Source organism: Trachurus japonicus, unplaced genomic scaffold (genome assembly GCF_045865225.1).
Source record: "Trachurus japonicus isolate A0001 unplaced genomic scaffold, Traja_1.0 AP031044.1".
In the NCBI taxonomy this organism is placed as follows: Eukaryota; Metazoa; Chordata; class Actinopteri; order Carangiformes; family Carangidae; genus Trachurus; species Trachurus japonicus.
In genome coordinates, this window is record NW_028221177.1 from 61,271 (window position 1) to 86,470 (window position 25,200).

The 25,200-nt window shown below is 41.1% G+C and overlaps 3 long non-coding RNA genes across 3 annotated transcripts; all 3 read left to right on the top strand.

The window, feature by feature from the left end:
• Positions 1-672: 672 nt before the first annotated feature.
• LOC146959799 (uncharacterized) lies at positions 673-1,406 on the top strand. Its single transcript, XR_015035590.1, has 3 exons — positions 673-788; positions 1,060-1,252; positions 1,380-1,406. It is a non-coding gene; the product is annotated as an uncharacterized LOC146959799 (long non-coding RNA).
• Positions 1,407-7,047: 5,641 nt separating this feature from the next.
• Positions 7,048-9,539, top strand: LOC146959800 (uncharacterized). Its single transcript, XR_015035592.1, has 7 exons — positions 7,048-7,110; positions 7,442-7,519; positions 7,647-7,799; positions 8,265-8,300; positions 8,484-8,567; positions 8,986-9,084; positions 9,311-9,539. It is a non-coding gene; the product is annotated as an uncharacterized LOC146959800 (long non-coding RNA).
• Positions 9,540-9,881: 342 nt separating this feature from the next.
• Positions 9,882-12,666, top strand: LOC146959801 (uncharacterized). Its single transcript, XR_015035591.1, has 4 exons — positions 9,882-10,157; positions 10,584-10,661; positions 10,695-10,784; positions 12,360-12,666. It is a non-coding gene; the product is annotated as an uncharacterized LOC146959801 (long non-coding RNA).
• The last annotated feature ends 12,534 nt before the right edge of the window (positions 12,667-25,200 follow it).

The following is a 25,200-nucleotide window of genomic DNA, read 5'->3' on the forward strand; positions in this document are numbered from 1 at the left end:
CTGGAGAACGTTTAAGTTAGAGACAAGAGAGACAATGAAAGAAGCAAACCGCGCGAAAAATGCTACAATGAAACCCTGTGAAATGATGAACAGTCATTATGACCGCTTAAAAAACATATCATATTTTGTGTAATTTACATAAAAACAATTCTAGATTAAAATACAGACAGTTTTAGGAAAAGTCATGTAACAGCAGTATTTCTCTATAGGTATTGATGTTTTCCTCAATTCCTAATATACAATTAATGAAAAGAAATGAAATGTTAAATAAACTTGGTTTAACACGGTAGATCCTTTTGTATTGTTTTTCATATGCAGTTATAATGCAACATTTGGAATTGGGACATTGAGGTTAATGGGTAATTGTGGTAAGGACTTGGTGTTAACTTTCCCCTAAAGGTCATTAGCTTGTAATAATCTATAGTTTAGCCGCATCATATTATAGGCCGCAGGGTCCAAAGCGTGGGAAAAAAGAAGCGGCTTATAGTCCGGAATTTACGGTAAACGTGTGAACTGGCCCGTTTTGTCTCGACTCAAACCGTCTGATGTTGTCCCCTTCAACTCAGCTTGTCAAGTCTCCAGCAGCTGGTTTTAGAATGTAAATCACATCATGTTCTTTTTAATTTTAAAGGTCGAGGTGTGCTTGCTGTGGAAGTTTTCAACCAAGGAGATTTTGTGCTTGAATACCGTGGTAAACTTTTCAAACAAGATGGTCTTCTTACGAAGAACTACAATGACACAGAAGCAGTATTCCTGTTTGACTTCAAATGGAAAGGGGGATGTTGGTGGTAAGTTATATTAAATATGCTTTTGTTGGCAGGTGTAATACATTGCAATAGTTTTAGGAGATGAGCTTTGAATGACCTGTTAACCTAAGGACATCCCAATTCCTAACAAACCATGCAAGAAACTCATCACCCCAATAATACTGCAAATGTGTATTGCTGCAAGCTACCTCAATTGCTTGCTCAACTTCCAAATAAAATGTGTCCTTCTTAACACTGTATCCAAACAAAGTAGGTTATTTCTACTCTTAACATCAGTATTCTCTTCTTTAAGTCTTGATGCATCTGTTGAAGACAAGTCTCTGGGAAGGCTTGTGAATGATGACCACATCAAGCCTAACTGCAAGATAAAAGTTATTGATGTTGGTGGGATGCCACATCTTTGCCTGTTTGCCCTAAGAGACATCACCCCAGGTGAAGAAATGACTTACAATTACGGGGATTCAGACTGGCCTTGGCGCAGACAGGTACAATTTGTTTAATGTTGATAGTAGTTGTTTTAGTAATTTTCAGATGAAACTGTTCTCATTGTGTCTTGAGATTTCACCTATATCATAATTGTTTTAATTTTTTTCCTGTTTCTGTTTCCAGCAGAAAATGGCACCTGATGTCAGCAAGCAGCTGACACCTGAAGTGAGCAAGCAGCTGATACCTGATAACAGGGACAGACCTCAGGTAGGGGCCAGTTTATAAAATACTACTTAGGGCCCTAGTTTCCTAGACCGAGCGAAGTCTAAGCGCAGCTTTGCCACGCCAACAAGGCGTGTCCAGGTCCATTTTGCAAGTTTGGTGGGCAGCGCAGTCCGATGCAGGCCAGCGCAAGCCCTCCCCTCGTCCCTCCTACCGGCGCAAACGGCAAAGGGGAGGGAGACAGGAGGAGGAGAGAAAGGCCGATTCTGATCTTCACCGCGCTGCAAGTTTGTCATTTTATACTTAGACATGGACGAAGGAGACAGCGACGCCAGGGGCCGAACCTCTCCCCGTAGGAAACAGCTGTTTTGGTCCGGAGGTCCGAGCTCAGAGTGACAGAATAATGAGTTTACTAATATATATAATAATACTAATACTAATATCCTTAATCAGTTCCTTAAACAATTGATCTGATACACTGAGAACCGCTGCCCAGTGTAAAAAACTACAACTACTAAACAATAATAAAGAAACTCATATTTATTCACACCCTGTGTAAGAAAGATGAGAGGTGTAACACCACCACAACATAAACAAACACCATGGTAACAGGGATGAAATCAGCATAAAGGACGCTCTCTCTCTCTCTCTCTGTCTGTCTGTCCTCCTCCTCTCTTTTTTTTCTGTGATAGAGATGCTGAGTATACTGTAGTAGGCTATATACTGACTATCTGATACCGAGGCTGTTGTGGTGGACTAAGAGAGATTATGATTTGTGTTTTGTTTTTCATTACGGCTGCGTGATGCGGTCGCTCACCCTCTAATGAATTAATAAGTAAATAAATAAATAAAGCGATCATCACAAGGGCAGAGTGGTATCTCAACACGGCAGCGACATGCAGTCATCCACCCTCAGTCCTGCTTTTGGGACATCCACAGCTGCTTTTCAGTGCCAGTTCGTCCCTGCTGTGTTAATTCAGGTGGAGTTTCCTTTACGCACCGACAGCCTTTGATCTCTGCTTTGATCTGACGTCAGATGTGACAGGACAACCTATATAGATATAAATTCACGTGTTGATTCCGTTAGTTGCATTAAATAGTGGTTATTGTGGATATTTATTGCATTGAAATGTGTCTGGAACTGTGGAGATCTGCCTGTGAGGTCTTGGTGACGTGTGTGCACTGCAGGTCAGTCAGCCAAACTTCCACTGCACCTGCTGCGCTTCGCGCTGCGCTGAGATTAGACCTGGTTGGAGGTGGCGAGCTTTCAGCGCAACCTCGGCGGGACATTTTCGCACAAAACTTCCACTGCGCCAAGCTGAATCTGTGACACCTCCCCCTGCTGCGCGGCCACGCCTATCTCAGCGCAGCGCGATCTACCAATCTGACCTTGAGCCAGGCTGCGCTGGTCCAAACTTGCATTACACCGGCTGCGCTACCTTGCGCCACCTGCGCTGCGCCACCAAACTAGGGCCCTTAATCTCTTAGAGATTATATGGTATTTGTTCTCAGTGTAGTACTCAGTGGGTGTAAGTGTATGTTTCATTATCCAGTGTTTATCTTATGACAACCCAGGTAGTAATGGACTATAAGGACAATGATCTGTGTTTGGAACATCTCCTAAAGTACTGATAGACTTACATATTGGTGTCCTAACAATATACATAGATGAATGTCCCCAATTGGCTATGAGTAGCTTGTGTGTGTGTGTGTTTGAAACGACCCCAAAAGTACTGATAGACTTACATATTGGTGTCCTAACAATATACATAGATGAATGTCCCCAGTTGGGTATGAGTAGCTTGTGTGTGTGTGTGTTTGAAACGACCCCAAAAGTAGTAAAAATGGTAAATAACATTGTTTTTCCTTTTCCAGCAGCAGTTGGCACCTGATGATAGCCAGCTGATTGAGGAAGAGAGTGATAGACCTCAGGTAGGGGCCAGTTTATAAAATACTACTGAAAGACCTGTTGAGCAAGAATTTCTTAATTTAAATAGCAAGAAATTCTCCAAAAATGGTCCTACTCATTCATTCCTGTGTGACAGTGTTTGTGTCCACAGAGAGACTGCCTTTACCTGTATTTTCTTATTTCTTCGTGTTGGGGGTCTATGCCTGCCACCTAAACCACTGCTGAATCCCTTTATATTAGTGTGTTTTATTGTCCAGTGTTTATCTTATGACAACCCAGGTAGTAATGGACTATAAGGACAATGATCTGTGTTTGGAACATCTCCCAAAATACTGATAGACTTACATATTGGTGGCTTAACAATATACATAGATGAATGTCCCCAATTGGGTATGAGTAGCTTGTGTGTGTGTGTGTTTGAAACGACCCCAAAAGTACTGATAGACTTACATATTGGTGGCTTAACAATATATATAGATGAATGTCCCCAATTGGGTATGAGTAGCTTGTGTGTGTGTGTTTGAAACGACCCCAAAAGTAGTAAAAATGGTAAATAACATTGTTTTTCCTTTTCCAGCAGCAGTTGGCACCTGATGATAGCCAGCTGATTGAGGAAGAGAGTGATAGACCTCAGGTAGGGGCCAGTTTATAAAATACTACTGAAAGACCTGTTGAGCAAGAATTTCTTAATTTAAATAGCAAGAAATTCTCCAAAAATGGTCCTACTCATTCATTCCTGTGTGACAGTGTTTGTGTCCACAGAGAGACTGCCTTTACCTGTATTTTCTTATTTCTTCGTGTTGGGGGTCTATGCCTGCCACCTAAACCACTGCTGAATCCCTTTATATTAGTGTGTTTTATTGTCCAGTGTTTATCTTATGACAACCCAGGTAGTAATGGACTATAAGGACAATGATCTGTGTTTGGAACATCTCCCAAAATACTGATAGACTTACATATTGGTGGCTTAACAATATACATAGATGAATGTCCCCAATTGGGTATGAGTAGCTTGTGTGTGTGTGTGTTTGAAACGACCCCAAAAGTACTGATAGACTTACATATTGGTGGCTTAACAATATATATAGATGAATGTCCCCAGTTGGGTATGAGTAGCTTGTGTGTGTGTGTGTTTGAAACGACCCCAAAAGTACTGATAGACTTACATATTGGTGGCTTAACAATATACATAGATGAATGTCCCCAATTGGGTATGAGTAGCTTGTGTGTGTGTGTGTTTGAAACGACCCCAAAAGTACTGATAGACTTACATATTGGTGTCCTAACAATACTGTATACATAGATGAATGTCCCCAATTGGGTATGAGTAGCTTGTGTGTGTGTGTGTTTGAAACGACCCCAAAAGTAGTAAAAATGGTAAATAACATTGTTTTTCCTTTTCCAGCAGCAGTTGGCACCTGATGATAGCCAGCTGATTGAGGAAGAGAGTGATAGACCTCAGGTAGGGGCCAGTTTATAAAATACTACTGAAAGACCTGTTGAGCAAGAATTTCTTAATTTAAATAGCAAGAAATTCTCCAAAAATGGTCCTACTCATTCATTCCTGTGTGACAGTGTTTGTGTCCACAGAGAGACTGCCTTTACCTGTATTTTCTTATTTCTTCGTGTTGGGGGTCTATGCCTGCCACCTAAACCACTGCTGAATCCCTTTATATTAGTGTGTTTTATTGTCCAGTGTTTATCTTATGACAACCCAGGTAGTAATGGACTATAAGGACAATGATCTGTGTTTGGAACATCTCCCAAAATACTGATAGACTTACATATTGGTGGCTTAACAATATACATAGATGAATGTCCCCAATTGGGTATGAGTAGCTTGTGTGTGTGTGTGTGTTTGAAACGACCCCAAAAGTACTGATAGACTTACATATTGGTGGCTTAACAATATATATAGATGAATGTCCCCAATTGGGTATGAGTAGCTTGTGTGTGTGTGTTTGAAACGACCCCAAAAGTAGTAAAAATGGTAAATAACATTGTTTTTCCTTTTCCAGCAGCAGTTGGCACCTGATGATAGCCAGCTGATTGAGGAAGAGAGTGATAGACCTCAGGTAGGGGCCAGTTTATAAAATACTACTTAAAGACCTGTTGAGCAAGAATTTCTTCATTTAAATAGCAGGAAATTCTCCAAAAATGGTCCTACTCATTCATTCCTGTGTGACAGTGTTTGTGTCCACAGAGAGACTGCCTTTACCTGTATTTTCTTATTTCTTCGTGTTGGGGGTCTATGCCTGCCACCTAAACCACTGCTGAATCCCTTTATATTAGTGTGTTTTATTGTCCAGTGTTTATCTTATGACAACCCAGGTAGTAATGGACTATAAGGACAATGATCTGTGTTTGGAACATCTCCCAAAATACTGATAGACTTACATATTGGTGGCTTAACAATATACATAGATGAATGTCCCCAATTGGCTATGAGTAGCTTGTGTGTGTGTGTGTGTTTGAAACGACCCCAAAAGTACTGATAGACTTACATATTGGTGTCCTAACAATATACATAGATGAATGTCCCCAGTTGGGTATGAGTAGCTTGTGTGTGTGTGTGTTTGAAACGACCCCAAAAGTAGTAAAAATGGTAAATAACATTGTTTTTCCTTTTCCAGCAGCAGTTGGCACCTGATGATAGCCAGCTGATTGAGGAAGAGAGTGATAGACCTCAGGTAGGGGCCAGTTTATAAAATACTACTTAAAGACCTGTTGAGCAAGAATTTCTTCATTTAAATAGCAGGAAATTCTCCAAAAATGGTCCTACTCATTCATTCCTGTGTGACAGTGTTTGTGTCCACAGAGAGACTGCCTTTACCTGTATTTTCTTATTTCTTCGTGTTGGGGGTCTATGCCTGCCACCTAAACCACTGCTGAATCCCTTTATATTAGTGTGTTTTATTGTCCAGTGTTTATCTTATGACAACCCAGGTAGTAATGGACTATAAGGACAATGATCTGTGTTTGGAACATCTCCCAAAATACTGATAGACTTACATATTGGTGGCTTAACAATATACATAGATGAATGTCCCCAATTGGGTATGAGTAGCTTGTGTGTGTGTGTGTTTGAAACGACCCCAAAAGTACTGATAGACTTACATATTGGTGGCTTAACAATATACATAGATGAATGTCCCCAATTGGGTATGAGTAGCTTGTGTGTGCGTATGTGTGTTTGAAATGACCCCAAAAGTAAGAGAGAGAGCCCAGAAGTAATAATGTAATAATGATAATGATTATGATTACTATTATTATCATTATTATTATCTTTATTTATAGAGCACCCTTCTAAATCCATGTGACAAAGTGCTTCATAAAGGAATTAAAATAAAAGTCATAAAATCATCAAGTTTTAAATGAAAATATATAGAAAACAATTTAGTGTCTAAAACCCAGTACATATCAAGAAAATAAAAAACTTAATGATAATCAGGAACGGCTATGTGATAAAGGTATTAAAACTTGATGATTTTATGACTTTTATGTTGATCCCTTTATGAAGCACCTTGTGACATGGATTTAGAAAAGTGCTCCTTCTGTAAAGATTATTATTATTGTTATTATATTATTACTTTTGGGGTCGTTCCAAACACACACACAATACTCATGCCTAAATGGAGTCATGCAGCACATTCGTCTCAATGTCTTGAGATTTCAACTGTATCAAGGTTGATTTATATATTTACTTTATCCGGTTTGCTTTTCCAGCAGAAAATGGCACCTGATGTCAGCGAGCAACTGACACCTGATGTCAGGGACAATCCTCTGGTAGGTGATCACAGGGGTCAACACACTTGTCTCTGAAGTCTGCAGTTCAGTGTGCCCTCCCGTTTAATCTGAAAAACACTTTGGGGAAAAAAAAACCCACTCTGTTTTGTCTCACTGTGACGACGTTAACACGATATCATTTTGTAAGATCAATTTAGCCAACCCATGCCTTATGAACACCACGATTCTTTAGCATTAACAGTTGGTGTTAGCATGTAGCTAATGTTTGCTATTCGCTAGGATAACAATTACATGACATCAGTTGCTGTAACACTTAACAAAAATCATGTGGGCTGCACACACAATTTAAATTTTTTTTTTTTTTTTTTAGCTGTCATCTAGTCGTGTGAATGCATCTCAGGTGTATGATGAGATCAACATAAACAGCAGCAATCCAGCGGCACATACAGTAAGAGCCCATTTTCATCTTTAAATGTAATCACTATTGTTCATTTTTGGCTGTGAGGTGTTATAATTTGTAGTTGTATTCGCAAACTGTCTTTGTCAATCGGTTCTTTATTTGATTACTGTCATAGTCTCGAATGGCCAAATATAGACAGCACCATGAGGAATGCTTCAATCATTACAAAATTGCAGAGGAGGAGCGAAATGCTAAAGAAAGACAGCATACAATGAATTTGTTAAAGCGTGCACAACTGGTTCAACAATTGGCACAACTGGATACGCTTGTGAGTAATACACTTGAACATCTTGCAGAAATTACTCTCTGTGCCCAACCTCTTATGGTTCATTACTAGGAACTTGATTGTGTTTTTTTATTACTTGTTATTCAATGCAGCACAGTCAAAGCTGGGTTCTTCAACTGATGGCCAGTGGGGCAGATACAGCCCTTAATTTTTTTTTTTTTTTACTCGTCCTCTGATTAATTCCCATGAACCCTGAGAAAAATGTTTGGCCTATTATATTTCATCTGTAAGCACTGGATTTTTACTGTGAATGTCCATTTGTCATGAAATGTTGTTGTCTTGCTAACTTTCAGACATTAGTAAAGCAATGATGAGTAGTCTACATTTTATTTCCTGACCATATATAACTTACCATTGGTCTAATTTTGTTTTGCTGTTGTCCTGGAGTCAACAATCTTGTTTCTTTTCATCACTTTTGACATGCCTTTCTTTCTTTTCCTCCCTTAGCTAACTTCGCAATCCCCATTGCATGATGATATTCAGGTATGTCTACAACTTCAAACGGGCAAGTTTTAAAAGGGAAGCTTCTATAAAACTCCATGATCATTGACATGCTCTGTGTACATCAAGCAGTGATAGGGGTGCAATTATTTGGCATGTTTTTAAATGTTAAAATGCCAGTTGAATTTGAACATTGCACACAGTAAGTTGGATTTGTCTTTTTAGGCACTAGCCTCATCAGATACCTCGGATGAATCAGTGATAACCAGTGATCCGTTGGAAGATGGAGAGCCAGCATCAAAAACACAGGTAACACTGCATTGCTTGCTGCATTTGAACAATAGCCTATTATTTACTTTTCAATTGTACAAGTATATTCAGTGTGGATAATATCACTATTATCATTTGGCATCGTTAAATAAACCATCATTAATCCAATAATTTTCATCGTGCTCTTCAAAAATACATACTCATATAATTTGTTTATTTACCAATGTATTATCCCTGAAAAAGAGTGAAGGTTGATCACTCTTTGATCATTATAGGGAGTGGAATTTTTTTTCATTTTACATCATTTTCAATCATACCAATGTTTATTATGTATTATTATTTATTATGTCATTTAATTTAAGTTAAAAAAAAAACAACATGAATGTTTTTTTTTTTTGCTGAGTAATTTGTACTAAATGGAATGCTTTTATTTTTTTGTCCTTTTTTCTATTCAAAGACAACAGCTCCTCTTGCGTGTGCTACATCATCAGATGGTCAAAGATCTTGGAATTGTTCAGTGGATTACTCAAAAAGGATATCCTCAAGACAAAGACCGGTATTTTTCTACAGTCTAATAACAGTTGTATACATTTTGATGTATACATAAAGCTAAATCCATTAAATCACCGTTGATAAATGTAGCCTTTATATGTCATACCCCAAAGCTAAAAGAGATAATCTTCCTGTAATAAAAGTCCAATGCATCAATACAGTACATGACACTCAGTATAGTAAAGGATGACCTATGTTACAAAACAGAATCTTTTTTCCTTTTTTCCAAGGCCACTTCATATATGGAAACATCCCTTGATGACTCTGATGTCACAGACTGTAGTGATCGTGACTATGTCCCAGACTCTGAAGCAGGAAGTTCCTCTGAGCATGATGAAGACACACCGCTGTATCCAGTTGCGAAAAAGCCCCTGTCATCTCTACGCTATCCCATTTTATCTCCATCAAAACAAGATATTGATTCAGGAAGCCCAGAAAAAAGGGACAATGCAGTCAGCCCTAAGAGGAACTTGATCATTCAAAGGAAGAGAAAGATCTCATCCCCCAGTCCAAAGAGCAACTCAAACACTCCTAAGAAAAGCAGAATCCAACAAATTTGTGGCTCAATAAGAGTATTGCCTCCCTCAAATTCTGAAACTCGTCGAGTGTACAACAAGAGGAACTACTGTCCCTTCTGCCTCCATCCCTCATCCAAAATTTCAAGACACCTGGAAGCTGTACATGAGGATGAAGCGGAGGTTGCCCTAGCCTTTCAGCATCCAAAGAATTCCAAAGAGAGACGCAAAAAGTTGGACATTCTTAGAAGACGTGGAAACTTTGCCCACAACGCCAATGTTGTGAGGGAGTGTGGTGCGAAACATCCCGAGGTCTTAACCTCAACAAGGCTCCGGAAGCACATAGCCACGATGTCTCAAGTTCTTAATCTTCAAGAAAATGAAGCAGACCAACTTGCTGACTTCCTGGGTCATGACATTCGTGTCCACAGGCAGTATTACCGCCTTCCGCAGGGAACACTTCAGTTAGCCAAAATGAGTAAAATGCTTTTGGCAGTGGAGAAGGGGACTCTATCACAGTATCAAGGTCAAACCCTTGATGACATTGAGATTGACCCTGAAGGTATGGATACATGTGTGTATCTTAGTGTATATTAGTACAATATATGTAGTTCAGATGCTGGGGCAACCCATGGTTTTTGCCTGATGAGAAATGCATCATCAGTACTTCTTTAACAGTAAGGTAATGTTTATGCTGTATTTGGTAATTGAAGTCTAGAAATTAAGAACCTTATCAATCTGTTTAAAATTGAAAGAATGCAAATGTAGTCTTATCAGGTCAAATATGGATTACTTTCTCCTTAGATATTGCGTACATGTATGGTTAATTGATATAGAACACTACACTATATCAAATTATTTTGATTAAATGTGCAACTGCAATAATGTGGGCAATACATTCAGAGTTGGCTGTTGGTTTTTCATCTTAAGGCTACAACTGCTGAGGCTATGCCATATTTTTAAAAAATATTCTCTTACATTTTCTCAGAAAAAGTTGATTCCTCCCAAGATCAGGATGCGTCAAGTGATGAGGATGAGTCTGTTGAGTCGTCTACTGAGACTACAGGTGAAGACGGCCAGGAGCCACCAGAGACTACAGGTGAAGACGGCCAGGAGTCACCAGAGACTACACCTTTACTTCCGGCCACTGCTTCCAGTTCCACTCCTCCCACTGGTCTTCGCAATCAAGGTTTGTTTTGGCTTGGGTTAGATATTTTTTTAATGTAAGAAAGTTAGTATCTACAATATAAATCTAACCTAATAAACCAGGTCTTACAGCTGAATACTGAGCCCTTCAAGTAATTTTGCAGCCAAACCATCCCAGCCACTCTGGCACTGTGGATAAGGTTTTGAATTGTGGTAAAAATAAAGACACATATTCAGAACGTCCTTTTTTGACTTAGGCTATTTAATGATAAATGGACATACTAAAAACATACTAATCACTAACAACTGATCAGTAATATGTAGGGATGGGAGAAACAGGACTAATTTGGTACCTGTTCCTGACTATTCAGTAAAGAAATATTGCTGCCATGAGTGTTTATATAACATGAATTTATTTTAACATAGCAGGCATTTTTCTTAATCGTCCCCTAATGATGAAGATGCTGGTGTCAGTAATCATATTTGACGTGCTGTAACTTTGTGTTTACATTCTGTGCTCCCCAGTCATGGCTGAGAGGGCAAAAAGTTCAAAGGTGTTGGTTCACTTTACAAAATTGAATGAAAATGCAGCTAAATCTAATATATGTCTAAAACATATTACACCAGCAACCTCATGAAAGACTTACAAATACAACGATCAATAATGTAATAATAACATAGCTAATGGTTCTCCTAGCTGTCCCTCCCGGCACCTCCCAGCTCAGACATTACCACTGTTTACCATGCTTTGCTGCCGGTCTTGCGACCTACCTATAACATAAATGTGTCTGTCTACTGCACTAACAGACAACTTGTCTGTCCGTGATAGCCTAAAGAAGGGCATTATGGCAGAGTCTGCACTGCAGTCTCTGTTGAGACAAAGGCTGAACTTCATATTCACATTAGAACATGCTCTCCTTACAAATCATAGCTTAAAGTGCATGCAGATAATAACATCTAATGACTCTTGTCCCTAATGGGAAAGTTAGGCACCAACAGGTGACTTTTATCAGTTTATATGTGTACAGCTGAAGATCTCAAAAGTGACATGACATGATTAAAATGATTTGTCCTCAGTCTTAAGGTTAAAATTCTGTTAAAAAGTTGTTTGATACTAAAATCTCTGATTAAAAAGTGTTAACAACTGCAGCTAACAATTGAATTTGGAGAAGAATCTTAAGTTTAAGTAGTAACACTTTGAAAAGTGCTTAAAACGTTACATATTGTAACTCCAGATTCTATGAATAAAGGTGTAACCCTCTAAGAGCTATTGGTCGATATCGTGAAAATTTTTCTTTCTGTTCATGTCTGTATGACATCGTCAGGACCTGAGCTCTGCTCCCAGAAAGGCAATGCTTTCTTCAGCTAATGTCGTTGGAGCAGGGAGCCTGCTTTTTTTTTTTTTTTTTTTTTTTACAAATTTAACTGTTTAAATAATTAAAAACCTTTGTAGCGATATCTAGCATTCATGGCCTTCTATTTTTAATCAGTTTACCTTGGTTTTGTCCTTGCATTTTGAACAATAGTACGAAAAGACAGCACAGGTTGTGAATACATTTTTGGATGGACTGCAAACAATGCTTTTAGTAATGAGATATTGACACCTCTTTCTTCACAGACAACAGAGGTAACTCCAAACGTAAGTGGGAAGACAGTGAGGTGCGTGCTGTTCAAAGACACATGATGCGCTTCATCAACACGTGCAAGGTACCTCAAAAGATGGACTGCATTCGGTGTATCAGTGCAGAACCCCATGCACTCAAAGACAGAAACTGGACTGGAGTGAAAAATTATGTCCGAAATCGGATCACTGCCTTAAAGAGACAGGCTTGTTCTCAGGACTCACGATAGCTATTTGTTGAAGTATACCTGTGTGAACTAAAACTGTTACCTTATTTCAGAGGCTAATGTTAAATTTGCTTGTGCCCAAAGCCCTTCTTTCTTTTTATATAGCCAAAGTTCTTGCTGTTGCTAGCGAGCCCAAGAAATTGTTTCTCTGAACATTCTCTAGTCAAGTATGTTAACTGACTGTTGTCCAGATGCATTCATTTGAAAGCTAGCCAAGTTTGTAGTGACCTGTAATTTTCAAGGACATTCCATTTGAGCTGTGTGACACTTATACATTATGTCCATGCACTATGTTACTAAAATACAAGTTAACAGCAAACGTAATTCTGTTGGGTGTATTATTATTTCATGCAGATTTTCATTGTGGTGCTACTATGACATATTCAGTCTACCGCTTAATCTGCATTATTCCATGGTCTGGGTGAGTATGTGATGTCCACTGATGTGTGCCCACATTTGTGGAAGATTTATTTTGGTTTTTACAAAACTTACCTTTGAGAGCTTCTCCAGTTTGACTAGTATGTGGCAGTATAATGCCAGGTGATCATCCCAGGGGGCAGGCATTTCCGGGTTTTCCGCCTGAGTTTTCAGTCTTTATGAGAACTCAACAGAAGCGGCTGTGTCCTGCTAACTCTTTCCTTATTGCTCAGGTTAGTCTGGTTTTCTTAGATATGATAACTATTTTGTTATCGTTAATCTAATGTGAATGAATATGATGTGTAAACGTCCTGGAAAACTGTTAACTGTCCATATTGCCGAGTCACTGAGTCCAGTGCAAGGGATGGACCGATCTTGTCTCACGCCAGACGACGAAGAGGCTTCTTTTGAATACATCTGCAGTTTCATACACAGTAAGCCCTTGTTAGAATCAGAGGATAAAGGTATGGCCCACTTGCTAGAGTTAAAAGATGTTGTTGATGCAGCTATGCCTCAAGTACCTGTAACGGATGATGTTGTGTCACCTATGAACCCACAAGCTGACTGTGTTGATACTGTAAAAAAACAAACAACAAAAATCTGTGGATGGTAATGTGGGTTTAGCCGTTCAAAGTGAGATTTCTGAGGTTGATAGTGCAGTAGCTCCTACTTTAACTACAGATGTAGAAATTCAGAGGATGCTAACTACTTATGAGGAGCTTGGCAAAAAAATTAAGCAACATTTGCCCACATCAACTCAAACTCAAAAGTACTTTATTATTCCGTTAGGAACTTCGTTGCGGAAGGACATCAAAAGTGCAGGTGCAAAACAACAATCCACACATACATACCACAGCCATACCCAACACAATAATAATACACATTCCTACAACCACCCATAAGTACAAGTACTCACAGACAAGGATAAAAATTTGTTAAAAACAGGTTAATTAAAAAGGAAAAAGTTCTGGTGGGAGTTAAGTGTTTAGAAGTCGGATTGAGGTGGGAATGAAACTGGATGATGCTCTCTTTGTCCGGAGTGGGAGTGATCTGTATCTGCAGGCTGATGGTAGTAGGCTGCTGTAGTTGCTGTGTAGTGTGTGTGTTGTGTCTGTGGCAATCTGTGTGCCTTTTTTCTTGACCTGAGTGTTGTAGATGTTGATGAGTGGCTCCTGTTCCTGATCTATGATTTTATTGCTGAGTTTGACTATTTTGTTTAGACTGTTTCGGTGGGTGATGCTGAGTGAACCAAACCAGGCTGTGATGTTGAATGTGAGGATGGATTCGATGAAACATTTATGGAAAGCAGAGAGTATTGTTTGATGAACCTGAAGTTTGCGAAGTTTACGGAGAAAAAAGAGACATTGCTGACATTTAGAAAAAAGATGTTCACTGTGTAGTTGAAATGTGAGTTTGTAGTCCATTATTGTACCGAGGTATTTGTATGATTCCACCCTTTCTATTATTTCAGTGTTAGTGGGAGTGAAGTTAACACTGAAACAATAGAAACATCCACATTCCAACCCACACCTCAGTCTAGTGCAAAAACTCAGTCCATGATGCAGAATAGGTATGCAGCTGACACCTATCAGAAACCCGCACCACATGATCAGATGATACCCTTAAAATAGTTTTCTTACCTCCATTGCAGAGAGTTTAAGATTCAGGGGGGTCAGATTGGGGATGAGGGGTCAGACATCAGCTACAATAACATCTGTCGCCAAATTGATGAAGGATTAAAGGAGCAGTTCAGCAACGCAGAGATTGTGAGAGCTGTCCTCAGAGTTATCAAGCATGGAAATTTCAAGGACATGTTAATGAACAAGGATGATCTGAGTGTTGAGGAACTGAAAGGCTTTCTCCATTCTCATCTGGGTGAGCAGAGTTACATGGAACTTTTTCAAGAACTCATGTGCACAAAACAAAAAGACAATGAGACATCTCAACAATCTTTATATAGAGTCATGGGTCTGAAACAAAAGATCATATTGGCCTCAAAACACGCTGATGCAGATGTCAAATACAGTGTAAATACAGTTCAAGATGTTTTCTTCATACTGTGTATCAAGGTCTGGGCCACAAACATGATGACATCCGCAGAGAGCTCAAATCAGTGCTTATTGACACCAGTGTGACTGATGAGGTGATCCTGAAACAAATGAAAAGGATAATGAATGATGAAAGTGAACGTAAGCGGCGTTTAGGCCCAGCTGCCCGCTCAAGACCCACAAATGTACACAGCGCTCAGGCTGAAGTAAAAGCCGCTCAGTCCCCCAGTGTCAAGGAAGAAAACTTGGAGAGTACGTGGAAAACAGACACAATTCAACAATTAACAGAAAAAGTAGAAAAACTCACAAACCTTGTTGAACTGTTGCAACAGTCAGTACAGACACAACAGTCGGAACAAACCAACGTTCTACGGAGAGGCAAAGCAGACAGTAAAAAAGAAAAACTGTATGGTTGTAATGAGTGTGTTGAGAAAAACCTTGCTAACTGTACTCACTGTTTTCAGTGTGGTGGGGAAACAGAGCAGTTGGCTGTCTGAGGAAACCAACACGGCAGGCAAACTGGAGCCAGTCCCTGCCAGGGGACAGACAGTGACCGGACCTTCATTGTCCTGACATGGTACAGACCCTGTAGATGAGTCTAGCAGACAAAATGTGACTGACGTGACCAACGTGACTGTCGTGACCAACATGACAGAGGACACAAGACGAAGACAACCAAAACAGACACCTGACTCACCTTCTCCTGTCCCATCCCAAAGCAAAGGTGAACGTTTAGCCAAGCTAATTGGGAAAAAAAGCCCTCACCCATTGTAACCTCAACGGTTTAGCTGTCACTGCCCTGTTGGATACGGGAGCCCAAGTAAGCATGATTGACAGAGACTGGAAAAAAAAATACCTACCTGATACCACTGTAAAACCACTTAGTGAAATCATTGATGAAGAAGAGGGGTTCAAGGTGCACGCAGTGAATGGTGACATTATCCCATTTGATAGCTGGGTTGCACTTACTGTTAACTTGGTGGGGAATGAAAATCCTGATTTGTCCATTACGGTGCCTTTTCTTGTCAGCAGATCAACTCTGGAGAGACCACTGTTGGGCTTTAATGTGCTGGGGGAGATGATACAGGAGCAGCCAGAGCGACTGGTTCCAACACTCACCATACTGCTCTGTAATGCCATGTTGATCGCAGAGGAACAAGCAGAGCTCCTTGTAACTTTCATCCAGACCAACAGACCCGCCATGCAGTGTGCACGCCTGCGCAGCCAGAGGCAAGACACCACCATCCCAGCTGGCCAAGTGGTCTGGATCAAGTGTCCCGTCCCGCCCAACATGACAGATCCGGTCTTCCTGTTTGAACCTGGTGAGAGTGCACACTTGGAAGAATTAGATGTTGGTGAAGGTTTGTTGCCAGTGCAAAACACACGTAGACCCTATGTAGCTGTACCAGTTGGAGACAACACCAAACACACAATCATGCTTCCTAGAAAAACAGTCCTAGGCAGTATCCACAGTGTTGAAAAGGTAATCCCAACAAACTCACCTGACATTTCAGAGCCCACAGTGACCGTCAATAGTGCCACTTCAGCATCTGTTAACGCCAGCCCAACACCATGGCAACCACCTATTGATCTCAGTCACCTTGATGAGGAAAAAAGAACAGTGGTTAACAAGATGCTTTGTGAGGAAGCTGGGGCCTTTGCCCATGACAGTGGGGATATAGGATGTATACCAAGTCTGCAAATGTCTATCACCCTCAATGATGATATCCCTGTGCAGAGAAGCTAATCCTCGGTCCCTAAACCGCTCTTTAAAGAGGTCAAGGAATACATACAAGAGTTGCTGATGAAAGGCTGGATAGTCAAATCTAAATCTCCATACGCTGCCCTAGTCGTCTGCGTAAGAAAAAAGGATGGCAGCCTGAGATTGTGCATCGACTATCGCCTCCTGAACAAGAAAACCGTTCCTGATCGCCATCCGCTGCCCAGGATACAGGACCTGACAGACACTCTTGGTGGTAATGCTTGGTTTAGTATCCTGGATCAAGGCAAAGCATATCATCAGGGATTAATCTCTGAGGATTCTCGCCCGTTCACTGCCTTCATCACTCCCTGGGGGCTCTATGAGTGGGTCCGGATCCCGTTTAGGCTCTCAAACGCTCCTGCAGCCTTCCAGCGGAGTATGGAGGAAATGTTGGGCCCCCTCAGAGATGAATGCTGTATTCCATATCTAGATGATGTGCTCTGTTATGCAGAAACATTCGATGAGCATGTTGAGGCCCTCCGCAAAGTTCTCCAGGCACTTCAGCATCACGGAGTGAAACTGAGACCTGAGAAGTGGGAGCTGTTTAAACAAGAAGTCAGGTACGTTGGTCGTCTTGTATCAGCTGAGGGGGTAAAGATAGACCCATGAGACCTTGAAGCTGTAAAAGTGTTAACAACAAAGAGACCACAGACAGTTGGAGAAGTGAGGAAACTGACAGGCTTCCTGGGCTATTACCGCTCATACAGTACATCCAGGATTTCTCCCGGATAGCAAAACCAATCTACAGGCTGCTCCAAATCAAACCAGGTCACGCCCAGAATCCAACACAAGGCAGAAATGTCAAAAATCCTCAGTTGTCCTCCCGAGAACCTGTGAGTTGAACTGTCGAACATCAGGAAGCCCTTAAACAACTAGTAGCTATCCTGACAAATCCACCTGTTTCAGCCTACCCAGACTTCAAACTGCCTTTCACACTACACACAGACGCATCAAACCAAGGCCTCGGAGCTGTCCTATATCAACGTCAGAGTGGGAAACTGAGAATTGTAGGATATGGTTCAAGAACACTCACACCAGCTGAACGCAATTACCATCTGCACAGTGGAAAACTAGAGTTTCTTACATTGAAATGGCTGTGTGTGAGAAGTTACGCGACTACTTTTACTATGCTCCACACTTCACTGTCTACACAGACAACAACCCGCTGACTTATGTCATGAGCACAGCGAAGTTGAATCCAGTGGGTCATCGGTGGGTGGGTGAACTCTACGATTTTCAGTTTGACATCAAATACAGACTGGGAAAGTCTAATGTGGACGCAGACACTTGCACAAAGGGAGGATCAAGCCATAAGTCAGATCATCCAGTTAAAGGAGTCACACACCAAATTAACAGATGAAGTACGGAAAACATTAAGTGGGGCTGCTCAAAAACTACTCCATGAGTGGAGCAAGTTACACATGGAAAAGGGACTTCTATACAGAAGAACAAAAGAGCAAAATCAGTTAGTCCTTCCTGCTAAGTACAGAACATTAGCTCTGAAACAACTACACAATGAGATGGGCCACGTTGGCACTGAAAGAGTGTTCCATCTGGCAAGAGAAAGATTCTATTGGCCCTTTATGACCAAAGAATTGACGACTATGTCACACGAAAATGTCCCTGTATCAAGTCCAAGAAACCTGCAACACATGTTCGTGCCCCGATGGGTAGCATCACATCTAGTTTTCCTTTAGAACTTGTGTGTATTGACTATTTGCATTTGGAAACCAGTTGTGGAGGCCACGAATATATTCTAGTAGTAATTGATCATTTCACTAGATTTGCTCAGGCGTACCCCACAAAGAAAAAGAGCGGGAAGACAGCTGCTGAACGCATTTTCAGTGATTTCATATTTGGTTATCCATCAAGACTGCATCACGACCAAGGCCGTGAGTTTAAGAACATACTGTTTCAAACACTGCAACAGCTATCTGGAGAAGGTCACTCGAGAGCAACACCATACCATCCTCAAAGCAATCCAGCGGAGCGGTTGAACCGCACCATACTCCAGATGCTGAGGACCGAGAGTGAGAAATTGCGGTGGAAGGACCATCTCCCAAATGTTGTACATGCATACAATTGTACCCGGCATGAAGAGAAGAGACCACCTACTCCTCAGGAGCAACCTACCTTGCAGCAGAGATGTAAAACATCTACTCCTCCAGAACCTGCAGAGGAGGAAATTCACACTGCACCTGAGTGGTTACCAAACTCTGTCTTGACATCTGAGGAAGAGGAAGTTGGAGAGAGACAAGGCTTTGATGGAGACATGTCTATCAGCACTGAATCTGAGAGATAGGCTGAGACCCACCACAGTACAGATTCTGGCACAGAAACTCACCCTCTGACCCCTCTTGTAGAACACCCACCCACGCATGTTTGAAGATCTACACGTGAAAGGAAGCCACGACAGTTCATCACATATGAGTCACTAGGTGAACCATCAGTGCAGTCACATGCTCATGTTAACTCATTAGCTGCAAACACAGTGCCACACCCTTCTGGTGTAAATGTACTTTATCATGCTTAATCTCCACACACTCTCATGCCACAACTGCCACAGATGTTCATGTCAGACTCACACCCTATCTGGTGTGCCCAGATGCCATACATGTCATACAGTTATCACACACCAGCAACATACACCTCACCTACCATGTTTTGCTGTTGAGTAGAGATTTTGAGTTCAAGAATTATGAAAATGTTTACCTGTGAGAATTGTAAATGGTTATATATTTCCAGAGAAATGTTTTATGTAATGTCAGGAGCCATTTTATTTTGTCAGGGAGCGTTTGATGCCCACTGATGTGTGCCCACATTTGTGGAGGATTTATTTTGTTTTATTATTTATTTTTACAAAACTTACCTTTGAGAGCTTCTCCAGTTTGACCAGTAGGTGGCAGTATAATGCCAGGTGATCATCCCAGGGGGCAGGCATTTCCGGGTTTTCCGCCTGAGTTTTCAGTCTTTATGAGAACTCAACAGAAGCGGCTGTGTCCTGCTAACTCTTTCCTTTTTGCTCAGTTCTCAGACGATATACAACTGGCCAATGGGCATCGGCCGCCCCGGTACCTGTTACAAGTACAGTATTACCCGATCAAAGATTGAATTTCATATTTCATCACGACATGCTCTCCTTACTGAACATAGCTGAATGTGCATGCAGATAATGACATTTAATGAGTCTTGTCCCCAAAAGGAAAGTGAGGCACCCAAAAGTGACATTTATCAGTCTGTGTATTTGTGTATAGCTGAAGACCCCAAATGGGACATTAAAATTATTTGTCCCCAATCTCAAGGTAAAAAATATTTTTGGACAAAAGATGTTTAAAACTAAAATCTCAAGTGATTTTCATAATCTGGAGACTCCCAGTAATATATTCCACTTGCCAGCATCTCTCTAAACCATTCAGAAAGTGGTGTCCTCTAAGGGAGGGTGTTGAAATGTGCGCCCCCAAAGTGGACATAAGTAAGTATGTGTGTGTTTGTGTGTGTGTGTGGTAGTTAGTGTGTGTCCATTTGTGTGTGTGTGTGTGTGTGTGTGTGTGTGTGTGTGTGTGTGTATGACCGACAGACAGTCAAACAGAGAGAATGTGTGTGCGTTGCCATGGTGACGTTGCCATGGTGAGGTTACCATGGTGAGGTTGCCATGTTGAGGTTACCATGTAACTGTTGGCTGGTGGCTTTAAGGTATGGTGGCAGCTTTAACCATAGGCTTTAACTGCTCTGTGACACCCTCAAACAGATCTAATGTACGACAAATCTGTACTTAGTACGAGCAAAAGGTTTACATTTTCCGAACCATAAGACCTTGCTGAACGCGTCCATGTCACTTTGGTGTTTCTAGAGTAAAAATTGTTGATTGTGTCGCAGGTTGGAAACTTTGGGACGTTTAGAAAATCAGCGCCTACTTTTGAATGGGAGTCAATGAGAGGAGAGAGGAAACTGGCCGCACTCAGAGGCCCCCAGTTTAAATTGTGTTCGTCTCTCTGGTTTTTTGAGCACATGAAGAGATCAAGGATGAGCTTGTCTACAAACATGCCCGAAATTATGTGTGTAGAGTGTAATCTGTGGCCGTGCTGACAGGATAGAGAGAAAAATGTGAGAGGATTTTTAGACCCTCTGTCACTCTACCAACTGCCAACGTCCGAACATTCCGTCCCATTGACTTTCATGTTAAATCTGAATTTTGTCAGAAATTTTAATGATTTTAAAACTATACATATATCTGAAACTGTTGAAGATATCAATAAGCTGAGATATAGCTGAATAGTTGAAAGGTTTGTGAACAGTTTAAAAGTTGAATGAAGTCTGTAGCTGAAAGTATGCTGAAGCTATTAGAGGCTGAATGAAGCAGAAGATTTGAAGAGTTTGAAGACTGTTTCAATGTATTTCCTATGAGAAAAAAATTGCACAAAAAGTTAAATATTTTAAAAAGTATAAATAGTATGAAAGAGAAAAATAATAGCATAAATGTCCTGAAAAAGCTGCACGTTTTGATATATGAATTTTTGAAATAGCACAAAGTATGAAGAAGTAGTTAAACACAGAAAAAGGGAAGAAGACTCAGAATAATAATAATAATAACTAGAAAATTTCCTCTCGGGAAATTTTGAATGGGCCACGGGAGCTACTGCGGGTTGTGCCATCTCTGTCAACATGGGAATCAAACCCACGATCTTAAGGTCAAGACAGAGCTGATCAGACAGACACATGATCATCTTTCTATAAGCACTGATATGGAGGAGCTGTAATCACATTAGGTTAACTGTGTGTGTGTGTGTGACTGTAATCACATGAAGCTGGCTCTAGAGTCTGTGTGTGACTGACTTGACACATAGTTAGTTAGTAGCTGCATCCTGTGTCAGTCTGATTTAGCTGTGTCTGTGTTTATAAACATTTAAACGAGCGCCAGGTGGATTGTTTATGAAGTTAACGAGCTCTGGCCTGAGGATCAAAGAGGTTACCACGGCGATAGGGGCCCCCGCAGGCTGAGACAGACAGAAACGTGGAGAAAAAGAGCCATTTTCTGCCTCTAAACCGGTCTCACAATTAGGCTTAGCATGACAAAACGGTAACTCCTATCAGAACAAAACACAGATCAACGTTGCTCTAAGGACTTACTGAAAATTTCGGTACGATTTGGTGTTTCTACAGTAAATATTTTGGCGACGCTGGCAGTTTTAAAACATCAGGCCGTTCTGCTCCTCTCAGAAAATATTTGTATTGGACTCAATGAGGAGCAGAGACAGACGTGGCCGCACTCAGAGGCTGATTCTGTAAGTTCTGTAAGTCTCTCTGATATTTTGAGCACATGACATGAGAGATAACAAGTTTGTCTTACAAATTCTGAAAAAATTATGTCTGTAGAGTGTAAATTGTGGCCGTGCTCACAGTTTATCCAGAAAAAATACAGAATGTTTCTTCACTCTCTCCCACTCTAACCGATGATGTCACGCACTCTGACACGAACATTCTATGCAATACACACCCATTATAATCTCATAATTTCTCCAAAAATGATCATGGTCATTGATCAGGGATTGATCAAAAACTATATGACCTATCAAAACGTGGAGTAATGCGACAATACACAAGACTTGTGTCTACTGTTTAAAGTTTAAATGGAGTCTCTAGGTGAAAGTATGCCTGAGCAGTAGACGTTTGTTAAACTCCAATGATTGGTCTTTTTCGCTCTTTTTTTTTCGCCCGTCCCATTGACTTACATGCAAAAATTTTGCGCAGTTTTTCGCGACTTGCGTCGCGAAAAATTCGTACACTGTTGAGAAACGTAATAGCACACCGATCCCGATCAAGCCGCACGTTCTGATATATAATATGTCCTGCAACTCTTCGAGTTGCAGGACTAGTAGCGAACCGAAAGTCGGCCGGAAGTGGAAAAATAATAATAATAAAAACTAGGAAAAAATCCACACAATAACAGTAGTGCCCGGGCTTCGCCCGGGCACTGGTCCCTGCAGCTATTTCATAGCTGTTGGGACCAGTGCCCGGTGCGATTGCCCGTGGCCCTAACTAGAAAATTTCCTCTCGGGAAATTTTGAATGGGCCACGGGAGCTACTGCGGGTTGTGCCATCTCTGTCAACATGGGAATCAAACCCACGATCTTAAGGTCAAGACAGAGCTGATCAGACAGACACATGATCATCTTTCTATAAGCACTGATATGGAGGAGCTGTAACCACATTAGGTTACCTGTGTGTGTGTGTGTGTGTGTGTGTGTGTGTGTGTGTGTGTGTGTGTGTGTGTGTGTGTGTGTGTGTGTGTGTGTGTGTGTGTGTGACTGTAATCACATGAAGCTGGCTCTAGAGTCTGTGTGTGTGTGTGTGACTGACTTGTCACATAGTTAGTTAGTAGCTGCATCCTGTGTCAGTCTGATTTAGCTGTGTCTGTGTTTATAAACATTTAAACGAGCGCCAGGTGGATTGTTTATGAAGTTAACGAGCCCTGGCCTGAGGATCAAAGAGGTTACCACGGCGATAGGGGCCCCCGCAGGCTGATACAGACAGAAACGTGGAGAAAAACAGCCATTTTCTGCCTCTAAACCGGCCTCACAATTAGGCTTAGCATGACAAAACGGTAACTCCTATCAGAACAAAACACAGATCAACGTTGCTCTAAGGACTTACTGAAAATTTCGGTACGATTTGGTGTTTCTACAGTAAATATTTTGGCGACGCTGGCAGTTTTAAAACATCAGGCCGTTCTGCTCCTCTCAGAAAATATTTGTATTGGACTCAATGAGGAGCAGAGACAGACGTGGCCGCACTCAGAGGCTGATTCTGTCAATTCTGTAAGTCTCTCTGATATTTTGAGCACATGACATGAGAGATAACAAGTTTGTCTTACAAATTCTGAAAAAATTATGTCTGTAGAGTGTAAATTGTGGCCGTGGTGGCAATTTATCCAGAAAAAATACAGAATGTTTCTTCACTCTCTCCCACTCTAACCGATGATGTCACGCACTCTGACACGAACATTCTATGCAATACACACCCATTATAAACTCATAATTTCTCCAAAAATGATCATGGTCATTGATCAGGGATTGATCAAAAACTATATGACCTATCAAAACGTGGAGTAATACGACAACACACAAGACTTGTGTCTACTGTTTAAAGTTTAAATGGAGTCTCTAGGTGAAAGTATGCCTGAGCAGTAGACTTTTGTTAAACTCCAATGATTGGTCTTTTTCGGTCTTTTTTTTTCGCCCGTCCCATTGACTTACATGCAAAATTTTTGCGCAGTTTTTCGCGACTACGTCGCGAAAAATTCGTAAACTGTTGAGAAAAGTAATAGCACAGCGATCCCGATCAGGACGCACGTTTTGATATATAATATGTCCTGCAACTCTTCGAGTTGCAGGACTAGTAGCACATCGAAAATCGGCCGGAAGTGGAAAAATAATAATAACTAGAAAATTTCCTCTCGGGAAATTTTGAATGGGCCACGGGAGCTACTGCGGGTTGTGCCATCTCTGTCAACATGGGAATCAAACCCACGATCTTAAGGTCAAGACAGAGCTGATCAGACAGACACATGATCATCTTTCTATAAGCACTGATATGGAGGAGCTGTAACCACATTAGGTTACCTGTGTGTGTGTGTGTGTGTGTGTGTGTGTGTGTGTGTGTGTGTGTGTGTGTGTGTGTGTGTGTGTGTGTGTGTGTGTGTGACTGTAATCACATGAAGCTGGCTCTAGAGTCTGTGTGTGTGTGTGTGACTGACTTGTCACATAGTTAGTTAGTAGCTGCATCCTGTGTCAGTCTGATTTAGCTGTGTCTGTGTTTATAAACATTTAAACGAGCGCCAGGTGGATTGTTTATGAAGTTAACGAGCCCTGGCCTGAGGATCAAAGAGGTTACCACGGCGATAGGGGCCCCCGCAGGCTGAGACAGACAGAAACGTGGAGAAAAACAGCCATTTTCTGCCTCTAAACCGGCCTCACAATTAGGCTTAGCATGACAAAACGGTAACTCCTATCAGAACAAAACACAGATCAACGTTGCTCTAAGGACTTACTGAAAATTTCGGTACGATTTGGTGTTTCTACAGTAAATATTTTGGCGACGCTGGCAGTTTTAAAACATCAGGCCGTTCTGCTCCTCTCAGAAAATATTTGTATTGGACTCAATGAGGAGCAGGGACAGACGTGGCCGCACTCAGAGGCTGATTCTGTAAGTTCTGTAAGTCTCTCTGATATTTTGAGCACATGACATGAGAGATAACAAGTTTGTCTTACAAATTCTGAAAAAAATTATGTCTGTAGAGTGTAAATTGTGGCCGTGGTGGCAATTTATCCAGAAAAAATACAGAATGTTTCTTCACTCTCTCCCACTCTAACCGATGATGTCACGCA